The sequence below is a fragment of the Opisthorchis viverrini genome (genome assembly GCF_000715545.1).
Source record: "Opisthorchis viverrini unplaced genomic scaffold opera_v5_151, whole genome shotgun sequence".
NCBI lineage: Eukaryota > Metazoa > Platyhelminthes > Trematoda > Opisthorchiida > Opisthorchiidae > Opisthorchis > Opisthorchis viverrini.
Window position 1 is genome coordinate 822728 of NW_008751807.1, and position 15823 is coordinate 838550.

General features: G+C 42.2%; 1 protein-coding gene across 1 annotated transcript in view; it reads right to left on the reverse strand.

Annotated features, from left to right (window-relative positions):
* Nucleotides 1-1336: 1336 nt before the first annotated feature.
* Nucleotides 1337-15823, reverse strand: part of T265_06918 (hypothetical protein) — a gene marked incomplete at both ends in the record, with an annotated part of 35409 nt that continues 20922 nt past the window's right edge. The window contains 2 exons of the mRNA XM_009172316.1: nt 1337-1669; nt 12657-12805. The remainder of the gene's footprint in view (nt 1670-12656; nt 12806-15823) is intronic.

Consider the following 15823-nt stretch of genomic DNA (forward strand, 5'->3'; position numbering starts at 1 on the left):
TTGAATCTAATTTAACAATGCTGATGGTATATAGATTCCATCACGACAAGTTTTGAGTTGGTTTATCAAGCCCGGGAAGTACACTCGTTTCTCAGATGGGGAACATACCACCACATCAAACCCTCTCGTTTCAAAAACACGGTTTATGTGCTGGATTTCTGACGCCGAGGTGAGACAGCGGCAATCGACATTTTGGATAACAAATTGCACTTTCCTGTTTTGGTTGTTGGCTTACCATGACCAGAATTTCTCACATTGCTGTTTGAAATGAAACTAAGACGAAAAAACAACTGGGTTGCAACCAGAAGCGTTCGTATGGTTAATCGTATCTTATGTTCAATTCGGTCAGTGGGCACGAAATTACCCGGTTACACAGGCCGTACTAGGGAGTTTGCCTCAGAGGGCAACCTTGAGCCAATATCTGAACTATGTACCCCACAAGTTAGTAAAGCTTTTGGATACCTACGTGCGATCTGCGAGGCATTCGGGGATTTGCTGAGAATGCTGGAGTAGCACCAACAGCATGACCATTCAACTCCAGAAAGGATCCATCTAACCAACTCGCCGATACAAATTCTTTTCACTACTAGTTTAAAGTCAGGATTCAGCCAATAGCTGAGTACGGCACTCTCCGTAAAACCTCTGCCAGGAGACATCGGGCTTGAGAAAATTATGGTTCTCACTGTGAGTATTTCTTTACTGCATACCAGGTGGGAGGATTCTTCAAAGCCAACAAAAGAAGGATGCTTATCCTGGATGATATTACAATAAGGGTTGACAGCACGTGAGATTAAAACTACGCATGGCCACTGTCTAAGTGGAAAGGTTCCGATAAAACCATATCTTTTTTCCTGACGTACGGATGGCATTCGAATGGGATTTTCTGGTCAGCAAATTTTGAATCACTAGATGCTTGTGCACTTTTGGGCAGAGACAGACGGATTGCGCGGGACCGCATGTGCTGCATGCGAACCCTGAAGCTTGATTTAAATCTGGGACTGGTGAGTGAATTTGCGGACTCTTGTCACAAGGCGCTAGTTGGCCTAAACATGATGGCATAATAGTGAACATCGGCAATAGCCGCATGTTTATTCTTGAGTCACCGACGTCTTCCGTCATTTCCGTTAAGTCTCACTGTAATCCCGTACTTTCCTGGAAGTCTAGCAAAATACCTACACTGCATCGGTCTGTTCGCAAAAATACAATATTCCCATTAGAAATTTGTGACCCATTACGCGGGTGGCATTGGAAACAACATGACTAACACTTTACCTATATGTATATTTCATCGAATGAACACATCACAGGAAACCACAATGGCATTCTTCCCACGGGTTTTGGATATCTCCAGGTAGTCTGGATTGCTGCAGATTTGTTGGATGATTTCACGTTTGACTTTGGTGACCCTTGCGTCGTCCCACCGGTACCGTTCTTCAGAGCATTATTCAGATTACGCGTGCCAGTTATCTCGTGACGGAATGCTCATGGTTTGATTCGATGAACGGACATGTTTGCAGCATTCAATCGAGTATCCGACATTCGGTCAAATTTTCCATCAGATATGCTTTCACACGACGAGTGGCTCCCGCGCAGTGTGTTAGTTCCAGACGCCGAAGTCGCGGATGTCGAGCGAGCTGGCTCAGACCATCTTCGCTTATTCGTTTACAACCTGGAGAAAGAAGACAGAAGTGTAGGATATGTGGGCTGCATTCATTGGGTCCAAGGTAGTAAACTTTCTGAGACAGGGAGAGTATATGTGGGACCGGTTTGAAGTAAAGACCTTTCATACTGCTGTTGTTTGCGAATGATTAGGATGGACTCAAGAGTATAGTCACATTGCTGTCGCGGCCTTGCAACGAGTACCGTAGTGTATAATACAAAAGACTCAGCAGACAGACGAGTACGGCTATTTGTTCAGTCAGGTTGCGGGTTGAGAGGATCACACAGGCGGGGCACCAGTCGCTCAATTAACAGTCCCAACCCAAAACACAAAATATAATAAAGGGTTAAAGTATCGAACATTAGTTAGAAAATGTTGAAAAAGAGTCAAACATATCATTTGCGTTCCAACTGTACCCAAAGGTTCCTTCAGGTATGTTTGCTGTACACTGCGAGTGACTGATTGAAATGCATATGAAACGGACAGTAGCTGCATTTCACTAGTTTTGAACCAGCCGCATTCAAATGCGGGTAACTGGAACTCCAGTTTACCACGCACGTAGTATATATCGCCCATAAACGGACAGTCGAAAAACAACTTAACCAGATAACCTTCATTGCCAGTGGATATCCAGAAACATACATGCCCGATCTACAGTGGATAGGTCTTCTATAAGTACGATACAGAGTAAGAGCGAGTTTTGAGCACTTCCATCCAAGGGGAACACATTGCAAATGGTATTATCAAAGAGTTGAAGTGAACGCTCAGCTGGACAACACCAAATTGTTTAGTGATTAGTCCCCAACTACACACTGCGCCTACTGGTAGAAGTTGATACGATAACAGACGCCCCGAACAAAAGAAGGAGCTTCGCCGATAGCATAATACCTCTAGAGCACAGGTCACGTCGTTGGTCTTAGAACGTCAGTGTGTTACGCCGACATCATAATTCCCATGTGTTGGCCTTCTATGAGATCATGTTAATAAGACTACATTCACCTATCTTGATTGTACAGGAACAGCCGAACTGGACTCTGAGCTTACTATGAGACTCACCGAACGCATTTTCGGAATTTCATTCATAGATATCGAGACCCCTATGTAGGTCTTGATATGACAAGACAGGTTTTAGACATTTCAAATTCACACTGTACACCTGAAAATTCTTGGGCTTCCCAACACGAGTCAGCAAATGTGTGAAAGGTACAGTACACTCTGATTCTCACGAACTTATCATTGCAGTTGGCATGTGATACTTTAGACCCATAGAAAACCCACTCCTTACTGATTCAGAAGGAATCTACCTATAACTTAATAATAGCTCTGACGTCAAGGACATACTGTAGCCCTAGTGCAACCATATTTAGAGGGTTGGCTTGTGGCATGGTGGAGGTGAAAGAAGTGGGGGCCTATTTCTGCGGAATCACTTATTCGCGAACACGAACCAAGCAGTTACAAGTCTTTAGGCAGGAAAGTAAACATCTCTTATGCACCTACTCTTTGAAAACTGGACATTCTAACGCGTCTTCTTGAACTTCATGGATGGCCGTTGACTATCTCACAGCAGTAAACAAACACTGCAAAGCAGTTCCACAATTTGGAGCTTGGACACCGACCACAGACTATTCGCATGCCTCATCAGTAGTATTCACCGTTACAATTCTAGTGACTCAAGCTGGCCTTGCCACTACCAAGCCGCACTAGACCGTACCATCCCTCGAATTATATGAACTCCAATCATATGTCTAATGCTCTTCTTTTCCCTCTGTACACTACCCATGCGGATGGCGTACAAACTGCGGGGAAAATAAAAGCTGTTTTCGAGCTTTGATAGGCAATCTGAATACTTGGATCTACGATGTTCTCCTAGGTCTAGCAAGTCTCGTGTCATCAGTACGGCCAGGTGAATGCAGGTTGACGATGTATTTTTGGGGATTCTAATGTAGGGAGCAACATACAATCATTTGTACACTTGGTGCACCCTTTCGGTTGGAATATGATTTTATGTATTCTAACCCCTTAAAAATTCGCCAACATACAGGAACTCCTTTTCGCCAAACGACAGGATGTTTCCGCCTGATCAGCATGTGACATCTAGTTCAAACCAGTCTACACTGGGACCATACTAGTTAGGGGATTTTCAGTCATGCGTGTCGTTGTTGGACACTTGTAAAATTCAGTATTGAAATTAACAATGTTACTAGCACTGAATTGGGCACTACTGCGAACGAAATGTTTGGTCATTCGGGCGCACACAAATAAGTTAGCTGGAACGTTTGGTTTCTGCTTGTCATTTTTGACAGTGTGAATGCTGAGGAATGTGCTTTCTAAAAATATTTTGCTGTCAACTATCCACTCCTAATTTGACAACTCTGGATGTGCTACACTACAACGAAAACGTCAGTGTAAATTTCGCAAAATTTATGGTCTCTACTCACCGAAGGTTAGACATTCTGGTCAGTTCGATAGTCACTCTGCCATGCTGTGTCAACTGGGAAGTTATTTATAAATTCTTGTCGTTTGCTTACGATAGCCCGATTGCTAGTTCACCAGGCAGAAACTTATGCACAATACCGTTGGGTTTTGACAATTCGCTTAACAGCACTGTTCTGCCTAGCAGGGTCAGATTTTAAGTCGTGGACGTCATTCATTCGTCTACCTGGGCGCGCAGCTATATTTCCTAAAACCGCTCCCTGTTTCGGATAGGAAGCCCGCCAAAAACATCAAACCATGAAAGGGAGATCTGATTTACAGGATGATTGTCCTTTTTTACCGATATCATTCTTTGGAAAGATGAACTAGATAGCGATGTGATCGAAAATAACTCAATAAGTTCAGTGAAATGTCATTATGCAAAAGGAAAGTGCCGGGAAGAATTGTACACAGACTCTTGAGTTTCATTCTATAGTTGTGTCAACTGTCTACATTTTCTGTGAGGTGATAACTGTATGGACAAAAGCAATTTCGGCTGTATAAGTTTCCTAGAATACAACTATCAAAAGTCACCAGTGGCTTGAGGCTGAAAAAGTGTTCTCCATTCTCAACTTGCCCATTTATAGAGCAGGCTTAACTCTCGGTTTTTAGCGCATTAAGAATCTTTACCGTTTGGAAATTTTGACAATCAGATGAAATGATGAGATCCTTAGCCCTTCGGTTTGTCGGTAACCTTCTGGGATTTAACAATGCTTGACAGTCCTCAGATTTTGACCGACACTGTGCAAGCACTATCTGCCCCTTGCGCTATATTACAAGGCCAGGCAAGCTAAACCTAAACCTGGATTTATTTGTGCAATTTTTTTTGGATACAACAAACCAGCTGACCCTTGAAAGAGATGAAGCTAAGGAGAAGAAACTTGCCACTGATCAAAACCCTAAAAAAACTTCTCTCTTCATATCAAATCACCTATTTATTATACAGTTGCATTGATATTCATATAATGGTGAGGTGAATGGGGAAATGCTCTTTAGGGAGTACGCCATCAGATGTGTTCGACATATATTAAGGTAGTCCGGTCCGTAACAATGCTTGACAGTCCTCAGATTTTGACCGACACTGTGCAAGCACTATCTGCCCCTTGCGCTATATTACAAGGCCAGGCAAGCTAAACCTAAACCTGGATTTATTTGTGCAATTTTTTTTGGATACAACAAACCAGCTGACCCTTGAAAGAGATGAAGCTAAGGAGAAGAAACTTGCCACTGATCAAAACCCTAAAAAAACTTCTCTCTTCATATCAAATCACCTATTTATTATACAGTTGCATTGATATTCATATAATGGTGAGGTGAATGGGGAAATGCTCTTTAGGGAGTACGCCATCAGATGTGTTCGACATATATTAAGGTAGTCCGTATATATATATATATACATATATATATATACTTGAGAGAAATACAGCTGCTCCAATTACTCGAAATCCAATCAACCTTGACAACCAGTTTGACAATACACCAAATGTTCACTTATTTACCATTTGCATAAAATCTTCCAGGAGTTTAGAGGATTAGACTGTGTGTTCGGAATTAGCACGATATAGCATCGATTTTCCATTGTATACATAATCGAATTTGATGCTGTTCATCCCCTGACAAAACCTTGCATTTTGTGTTTGAAAACTGAATCTGTAGTTCATCTATTCATCACTAGTTTGGTGTATGCTCCTGCTAGGAGGCATTTAAAGGGTAGAAGAAAGTGACTTATTCTACTGTATTTACCCTGATTTGACAGCAGACAGGAAAATTCAATGCCAAGTCATTGTGGCTGACCAGCATCTATACAGGTTGCAGTGTTTTCTGCCCTATGCTGCGCCGATTCAAGACAAGTGATGTAAATGACTCATCGAGTGCCCACTTCGCGATGTTTTGCATCACGAGCCATCGGTGCATTTCAGCGTGACAGAAAAGTTGCACTTTGCGGATACCTGCATACAGTGTACATCCTGTAATACATGTCAGATGATGGAAGCATCACTTGGAATGACGATTTCAGGTGGACTGCTTAGATTACAGAACCAAACTTTGCCTGTAGCATCCCTCCACTTGGACTTCAATGAGCATCCGTGTTTATAAAATAACCATACAGATAGTGCATTTTCAAGCTTGTTAAAAGTTCGATTGTTTTAGTAAAACCCAGTATTTCATTTACACTTCGCTGGTCATCCATTAGGTTTTCTGTATAAAAACTAGGATATATGGAGTAAAATCGCTTCCTTTTTGACATGCCGCATCAACAGAAGGAATGTTGTAAATGACAAAACTCCATGCTTTTTGACCAAACGCCTGTCAAAGAAGCGGAATTGGCTTTCTGCTCAGATTCAGTCGGCTTCAACAAACTTTTAGCTATTTCAGCAAGCGGTGGTTTAATTTATCCGTAACAGAATTTCACTTTTACGGCTTTTGTTTGGTTCCCATAGGGTAAACTGAATGCGTGCCATCAGAGCTGTACTGAGTAGCTCTTCCAGATGAGTTACTTTGCACGATATATTAGGATACTATAGTTTTAGTTCTTTGTGATCAAACAAGAACATTAATTGAACTCGGGAATAAGTGAAGCTGTAAAACCCTGGATATGATCGTCAGACCATCCTAAGAGTGTTGACAAGATAATTTATTTACAAGCCGCGAAGCGACATGCGTTACATTTATTAAAAGCCAGTAATGTCCTCAATATCCCCTGCCGTTCAAGTGACGTAGGCTCTTTTTGTAAAATAGAAAAAACTGTAAACGACCAGCAGTAAACGTTTCTAACCTGTCAGGGGACCCTGTGGTTCACGATTACATGTATGGACTGCTGGTTGATGGCTTAAAAAAGATCGTCCAGAGAATTAGAACTTAGGTTCTGTATTCAGTTAAAACAAATGACAAAGCAGAAATATGGAAGAGAGAGGAGATGCATCTAGGCGAACAAGTAACCTGATAACACCCATAGAGGAGAGTAGCAACTGGTTAAAATTAAACCGGATGATATCTGCCACAAAGGAATAAAAAATTATTTTATGTCGGACATCACTTAAATACTCCATAATCTTGTTCTGTTATTGCACGCGAAAAACTAGAATGCCACCTTAAACACAAAGAGACAGGAATTTCGTGTGGCAGTACCCATAGAACGGTTAGTGATTTCGTATAAGGGTGGAAACCACTGGAAAGGATAGCATTTTCGCCTCCCCTTATTTTTCAGGGGTGGGATGTACCCCATACAAAGAGTGGTCCCTTTTTTGAGGTACTGCTCTCCCGCCTTGAAAGCAGTCGTCCAAAATCCTTACATGCTGTTGATACCAGTCTGCACCAATCGCATAAAGCTGAGTCCAACTGGCAGACAAGCACGACAACAGAGCTTCAGGTTGACAGTATTGCCAAGTTCTTGTTTGACTATACGTAATTCCTAGCTTCCAAATCCTGCCCGTGTATACTCTGGATCTGATCCGGTTGTTACGGTTCTTGCTGTAGAGACTGTCTTTTGGCTGGTAGCATGATACATTAGGTCTCGATAAGCCCAGAAAATGTAAGTCGAATTGGGTGGTCTAAAGCCAATCTACTCTAGATTTACTTTTTCTCTCCACATTGAGGCAGAATAGCTTTTTATCAGTACCCAAAGTACATTTTATGGACCCAATTTTGCCGTTTAATCACATGCTGAATCTGTGAGTAAACTGCCAGACAATCCCTTGGGTATACTTCAAGCAGATGCTTTCCTGGATATGACGGGGAATAAACTTCGTCACTCAGTGCCCAGCTACTATCTGTAACGTTGCAAGGGGATCTTTTCACCATCCACAACCAAGATTAGTCCCCCCCCCCACATCCATCAGTGTGCATTCGGTGCCTTCAGGCCCTAAGATTGCACAACAAAACGGCTTCCCAAGAGACTCGTGAGCGTAGCTGAACCACACATCACAACTCAAAGTAAGTAGTGGTGCGCACAACTTATCTGCACACGTTCAGTTTGCCTGTAGATCATGGGCGAACCCCTTGTTAAAAAAATAACAGCTTTCCGTCTTTCATGTTTAATGGACAGATGGATAGACGACTCGCTCAGAATTATCCATTGGTTTCGAGTTTCATGACTATGCTCCAACAAACCCTGTAGGAAAAGTCATTTGTAGACCCCGAAGGAACTGTACCAAATGTACCCTTTATAAAGGGAGCAGCCTGCACGGTAGACGACTTTTAAATGAATATCCCAAAAAATGAATCAAGTCATGTTACAGGGTGAAAGAGTTCCGGCACTCATTCTCACACGGCCTTCGACACTCCGACCTGTCCGTATGAAAAACTGTGCAACCTCCATTCCTAACAGAATAGATCCATTTGGACAGCTATTACGTACTGTAACATACCATTCTGCTTAAAGCTTTGTTAACCATACCCTCGACATACCGTCGGTCTCTAATGATGTTCTCATCTTTGCTCACAAAATTGAGCGACTCTTCCATCTTATCCCACCTTATACATACACATACACATACATATATCGGAGCACTCTGCCTTGATAATGGATGTGCTGTGATACCTGCTTTGTTCACCGCTTTGTTGAACTTTATCCACCCCAAACATACCAGTCCTGTTATAGCTTTGGTTAACGGTTGTTGGAGAATGAAGGTGAAAAGTACCACTGGGACATCGGCATTGACCCAAAGCAATCTGAGGAAAGATTGTTCTGACGTAGACGGATGAAATCCTACTGCGGTGCAGCAGCCTGACGTTTATGCAGCACAGTTTAGACCACAAGTACAAAGACGGCAGCATCGTGAGGGATATTCAATCTTTCCTAATCCATCCAGTTTATTATCCAGCTGACAGGCTAGACCAAGCTTGATGGAATATCAAACTCGACCCCAGCCAATTCGGCAGTGAAAACCGGTGGCGCACGAAGTGACAATTCAGAGTAAACATCTGGCCACACACACAACGTAACACTAAAACGAGATATGCGCTTGGTGAAATGTAGTCTAATATAATCGATAGAATGCGGCGCGCTGATAATGCAGTCCTTCGTGAAATATTGGAATATGGACACTATCTCTTGTTCTGGTCTTATAAAATTCATCAGTGGGTTTGATACTGGGCTTGTTGAGAGCCTAGTTATAACGTCATTGTTCTCAACGCTACTTTTCCCCAGGAACATTGCGTCACGCTTTATAGCGAGGGTGAACTGAATACCGACTCTTTTGGAACTGTGGTTAAAATTTAGTGCAGTGAACCTCGAGCCTAGATAAATCTGATGGAATCACATGAGAACAAACACTTCGGACCAGAAACAAACTTAGGTACAAAACGCGTGTGTCAAAAATCAACTTACTGCACACCACTACGGTGAAAGTGTCACCAGTGATCGTTGGTTTGTTCGCGGAGCTGGGAACTAACCGAAGACCAACTAAGCCACCTGAGCTATCAGCAATCACCTCAGCAGCAAGTGTCATCAGTAGATATCCATGAGAAACCACGACCTGTTGTATTGTCAATCTACACTTTCGAACGTCCAAAGCAGTGAACTTAATAATGACCATGTACTTCATCCCATCTTTGGCATACATGGGACAGCCCGCGATATTCTAATCAAGTCAGATGGGATTCTATGCACCAGCAGAAGAGTACACTTCGTATTTAAAACAAAAAGTTGACACATACAAAGGGATCAGTAGAGAGAAAGGCGGTAACCGCTAGGGATTTATCACCAACGAGAGACAGGACCCTGTAGCACAGAGAAAAAACGGCAGGCAAAGAGATGCATTTGACTTGTGGCCTGGAAGTCAAATAAGACCTATACCAAAACTGATCTGAGTGGGTGCGAGTATCTTAGCAAAGTCTGTAAAGATCCTTGTGTGTGCCGACCAAAACGCCAACAGCCTCAGTTCATGAAACCTCGATTCACATTACCACGCCTGAGTGAGTCAACTAGGTAGTCCGCCACGACTGTCTCACGCATTCATAGTTATCATATTATGTTGTCCACAGCTTTGACACCGATCACTCTACGCTCGTACTTACTAATACTCTTTTGGTAGCTGCCCACAGTTTTGACACCGACCACTCTACGCTCGTGGGGTTCTAGCCTTCGTACTTACTAATACTCTTTTGGTAGCTGCGGGATGGTCAGCTAGGTCGGCTATTCGCACCTTGTGGCACAAATTACAGTGACACTACCATAATACCTTTATCTAACTTGTCCTGTATGATAAATCATTCTTTAAAGCGACTGCGTCACCGGTCGCAGCCTTCGTAATCACCAGTCTACCCGTCCCTTCATTACACGATGGCCTCTTTAATACGATTTAGTTCGATCGGAAACTTAGATATCGTGATAAGGAGAGGACGCCAATTTACCGGTGAAAGGAAGAAGGCCTTCGCTGCGGATTTATCACTTCGGAAATGCCAACTGACCGGTTACAGACCATTGAACAAAGAAGCAAAACTCTAATCTGCATCTTAGTTGCAAAAACTGGACACAGATCTTCTCCCGAAAGAGTCTTCCTGGAGATTCATTGCCTCCAATCATTCGTCGGTCAGATAAAAGCAAATGTTACAAAGTGGCTCCGCGAATTCCGCAACAGAATTCCGTTTTTCAATCGACGCAAAGCGAAATTCTACGAACAACACATACTACTCGCGTGCCTCCCGATCAGTAGTATAACCGTTACACCGGTACATCGAGTAAGATGCATGTTATGCGAAGTTTTTTAAGGCTACGGAAGATACAAAAACGCCGTTCTCAAAGAAGGAAATGAACTGATAATTGTTGGTGATTTTTGACTTAAACCATCAAATTACATGCAATTGGGTGTGGTAAAATATAGTCCTCGTGTATGACGCAATTAGTTAAGTAGTGGATAACCACTAGGCGTTCCATATATGACCACAGCTTCCCATTTGCGTCAGAACAGTAGATAACGGTTGACCTGCTCACGCTGCAAGTTTCTGAGGATCAGCAATCCTAAATCCAACTGTTACACCTGTTTGTGCAATACTTTACGAATTATTTGTCCCCTTCATGGATAACAATTTTTCTTGAGAAACAGTGTGTCCAGCAATTAAAACCTAACGACAGTAAACGCTTCTACAGAATAGAAATGTCTTTCTTCGTTTGTTCACTTATCTCAGTGTGCGCGTGAATAGGTTGTTCATACACAGTTCGTGGTAACAAGAATATCCCTCTTTTTGGCAATTCTTGAGTTTCCTAAATAAGTTGTTTTTGCCAAAGTCCCGTTGTTTTGGACCCGTCCTCTTAATTGGTCTGTTTAAAATCAGGGTGACCAAGTACCAATGGAGTAAGAATGCCGACGCTAAGAACCTGCCTGAACACAGCTACAACCTAACCTCAATAGCCCATTTATGATCCCTTTACACTTTAGGTCAACCACCACTCATTACGCAACTGCAACTGATGCAGAAAAGTCAAATGTGCCCCTGAATACTTGGGAGATACCAACTGATTCCACAAATCTTTAGTTTTCAAACGTTCAACTTTTTGCGACATTTTATTTCCTTTATGGTCTGTCAAAAAGTGAAAACTGAAGTGTCAACATCTTCTCTGCTCTCTTCCAAAAGGGTTGAACATTTATTTGTTCCTTAGTTTTCCTAACAAACGGACAGTTAATTGGATCACCGAAAAACATACAAAGCTCTGTAATATCCTGAAAAGTCTATCTTGGGTGTTGAATCAACAGGGACAAAAAGTGCTGAAAAGAGGAATTAAACATATCACATTAGTAACGGTAGTAGCAGAAAGTGTGTGGCCTGTTGGGAAGAGTGGTTTCCGGCTTATCACGTGACTTCTTTCGGAGTTAATGAGGAGCAGCTCTGATGTTTACTGTTGTGATACTTGTATTTGGAAACGACTAATAAGAATTTCGATCCTCCCAATTCAGCATTCGTTTTTCCTACAAGCCCTTTTGAATTTTTGTATACTCTGCACAAATTAACTTCTCTTACTGCTTTCCATACCTAATTAGTGCACAAATTGCTTACAACTGACAAGAAAGCCGGCGAAGAATAATATAAGAACGATTCTTACACACGCATGAGTTAAATATAGAGGCCAACGATCCACTGCTCTTCGAACCCACACAGAAGTGATGACTTATTGATGCGGAATTTGAATCATTGTGAATTGAGGTGGAGAAAACGTGTAGTTGTGTACGACAGCTAATGGACTGTCAAACCGGAGATAGTTTAAATAAGATCGGAAATGGCATGCTAAGTTACGCCAATTCGCATGAATCGTGGTCAGTACTGGTAAACAGTCGTACGGACGCCATGGCGTGGTCTGACGTATTCATTTGATACATTGGTGACCTGTTGAACCTAGTAATGTATACGGAATAGAGACGTCTAGACCTTGAAACTCGGATCCGGCAAACAGACAAAATTTTACTCGATTACTCAGCGTACCACATAAAGTCCACTTAATATCACAATAAGGAAGAAGGCCTTCATTTGCTCTGTCCAAAGTAGCATGCGAGCAAACACTATTTTCCAATAAAACGTGACGACTCACCAGCAAGACTGAGGAACGTTAGCTGAGTCATACCGACTAGATGAGGAATAATACCGTCTGAGAGATTTATGCACCAACGCAAGCTCAAATGGTGTAGTTTGGACAAGGTTGAAAGGTAATCCAGCCCAACATCAGTGATTGTCATACATCTGAAATCAAGTTTGAAAAAATGCGAGGATAGAATGAAGGTGTAGATAACGGTTGGTACAAACAAAGATGGTAAATAAATATACATCTTTTCTATCATTTAGAAAATGCTTGGGACCGAGTGAGTAGTCACGGTTCAGAGAGGTTTGGTGAATGTACACAAAAAGTACCCTGAAGAATGCTTTCAAAATTTGCACAGTTTTTGCTCAACTAGAATGGAGTATCCATGTTACCACAGCGCAGTTGCTTACCGTCGACATTTTTGCGTCTACACCTGGGTTAACTTTTTCCATAGTCTTCGTAAAGCCAAGAAACCGCCTGTAAAACTTTTCCACAGTGGGAATTCTTAGTGAAAGCACTTGTTCACAGGTGTTTTCACACAAGAATAATTTCCAGCTATAAAATTTACTGTGGATCAGAGGGGGGCTGAGAACTTATCAATAATAGATGAGGCGATCAGCTTATTGCAGTTAGCTAGATCCCAGCCTGTTTAGTGGTCCACAGAGGTGGACTAGTGCTCAAGTACAAATACACGGGCACACAACGGTCGATAGAAGTACATATTTTGAAGAGAGCTTTAAGTTTGATTTCTGGCCGTTTGCTTGAAAGAAGTAACCATCACGCGGAACGTGATCATTTCTAGTCGCTCAAGATATGTACCGAGTCAAGAGGAGAATGGTCACGTAGTCCCCCCCCCCCCATTTTTTGCTTCTACTTTTACTCCCAAAGATGCTTAGGTAAATATTCGCACGTTTTATTAGAAAGGATTAAGCCGCCCATTTCGAAGATAACAACCTTGTGCATAAAAACTCTGAGTGATTTATAATACAACCTCAGGATGCATTTCTGCTTTAGCCTTTACCATGACAGCCCAGCGATCAAAACTAGAATTAGCCGATATTACTGCACTTCGGCTGCAAACGTGATAAAGGACGGAAATTCTTACAACTTCATAAGAGGGTGTTGATGCACCTATATATTCTACGCACTCTGACCTAAGAGATCGTAAAATAACCTTTCGCAGGTTTGTTCAGCAACTAATTGTCAATGCAGAGCCAAACGGTCTTTGTGACAACAGTTACCGTAACTAACTACAACGGATTTTAGTCGTTTTTCTGTCTCCCGTCTTATGAGATACCGTGAGTTGTTGACCAACTTTTCGAGTAGCTCTTAATTTTTTGTGGGGGATCGGAGGCAGTAGTAATTAGACTGCCGTCGCCTTGGCGTTCACCGATGGCGACAAGGTCAAGGAGGTACGGTGACGTTGCGGTGACTGGGGTTTGCATGCGCCAGCTTGACAGCGATCACGTTAACGAAGTCAATAGAGTGTGTGCCACGTGTAAATAGTAACGTTTTGGGTTTGAACAGGGACTGGCCTCTGAAAGTAGTTCAGTAGTTACTTTATCCCTAATCTTACTTATACGTGGCATTCCGTGATATTTCTTCCGTGACTTTGGGTGGTATATAAAAGATCGTCAAAATTCTTACTGTCAGTCTTAAAGTTCGTACGGCTGCCCTCTAATGTGTTTGGCAACTGACGTTCGAAAACTAGATAGTCACGTTATCGTTTCTATGTAGTAGCGAGCGTTGCCATGAATATCGACCATGATTATCGACAGGACTCCTCACAGCGAACATCCGCCAAGTGGACTCAGACTATAGTGATTACTTCTGCCCAAAACTGACTCAATCTATTCAAAAAAGACATTCCAGACCAAGGAATCTGTTCATAAACTGACCCCAAAACTGGCATGAACTGTCTTGTTCTACCAATTTCCTTTACCAGTAGCTCTCGTTGTGTTCAATCCGGGGTAAATCTAACCGACGGGAGAGTTGTAGTTACGTGGGCCTAAGCCTTTACACTCGTGATTGTGAACCACTTTGACTATTTATTTTAAACATTCATCTCATCCATTTTGCAACAGAAACCAAGATAAGTATTAATATTATTTTTTACACAGTAAGCTTTCTGAGTCAGACAATGTCGAAGAGACAAGTGATCTTGTCGCATAAGAAAAAAGGAAGCATATAACCACACAGTTTAAGTCCTTAATCTAGTGTTTGGAGTAATAATACTGGTCATGTAAGGGTAGTGCTGTACAAAATACTAGAACGCAACGGAACAGCTGCATGATGCCCTTTGGTACCCTTCAGGCTAAATAGATATTCATTCTTTTCTAGCCTGTTTGGGTATAACTCCGTTCATTGCCATAATAATGGTAGACCGAAGAATACAGGAGTACCCTCACCTGAAGAGCCATACAGCACAATCCATTTGATCTTATTTGGAGGGAGCCGTCCCTGTTGAGCAGGGGGACCACCCACTGTCGGTCGTAGGACGAAATACTAATGTAAGCATCTCAACTTTTGCTGATAACGATAAAATGATACACTGAAACCGGTGCACTGATGTAATAGATCTGTGAAGTAACCGACTCCTTGTAAGGATAACCTGTATAATTTATGACCAATTTTTAAGGCTTATTTCTAAAGCACTAAGCTGTAGTCAGTTTGTTTAAACTCAAAAGACCACCTACAGCGAGTGACCAACGGTGGTCTCGTTCGATACCTAGACTATTTTAAAAGCGATCTATCAATTCAAATAACCCTCACTTACGGAGAAAACTTTTGCCGCTGTCATCGTGCCCAGCTGGAGCAAAAAATGCAGTGCGTCCTGGTCTTTGCCCCACAGAGACGTTAAGAGTAATCTCTTAAGGAGTATCAATTTCAAAACTGGTCTCATATGGCCGAAGCTAAATAGTCTTAGTTAGAGAGTGTTCTTTTCTGGAGGGATCACTGTATTTTTACAGCCATGGATATCCCCAACTAAGTGGAGGTGAGTTTTAATAGAGGAAACTACTCACAGGGTTGCTGAAAACTCTTCGACAGCCCACGACCGGTTTCGCCCTTCTTACGGTTCATCAGGTAGCCACAGTCCCCGAGTTTCCGTCAACCTTATGTTCTACTTGAACCTAACTTGAACTGTTTTCGAGAAATACACTCATTTGCAAATCAGTTTG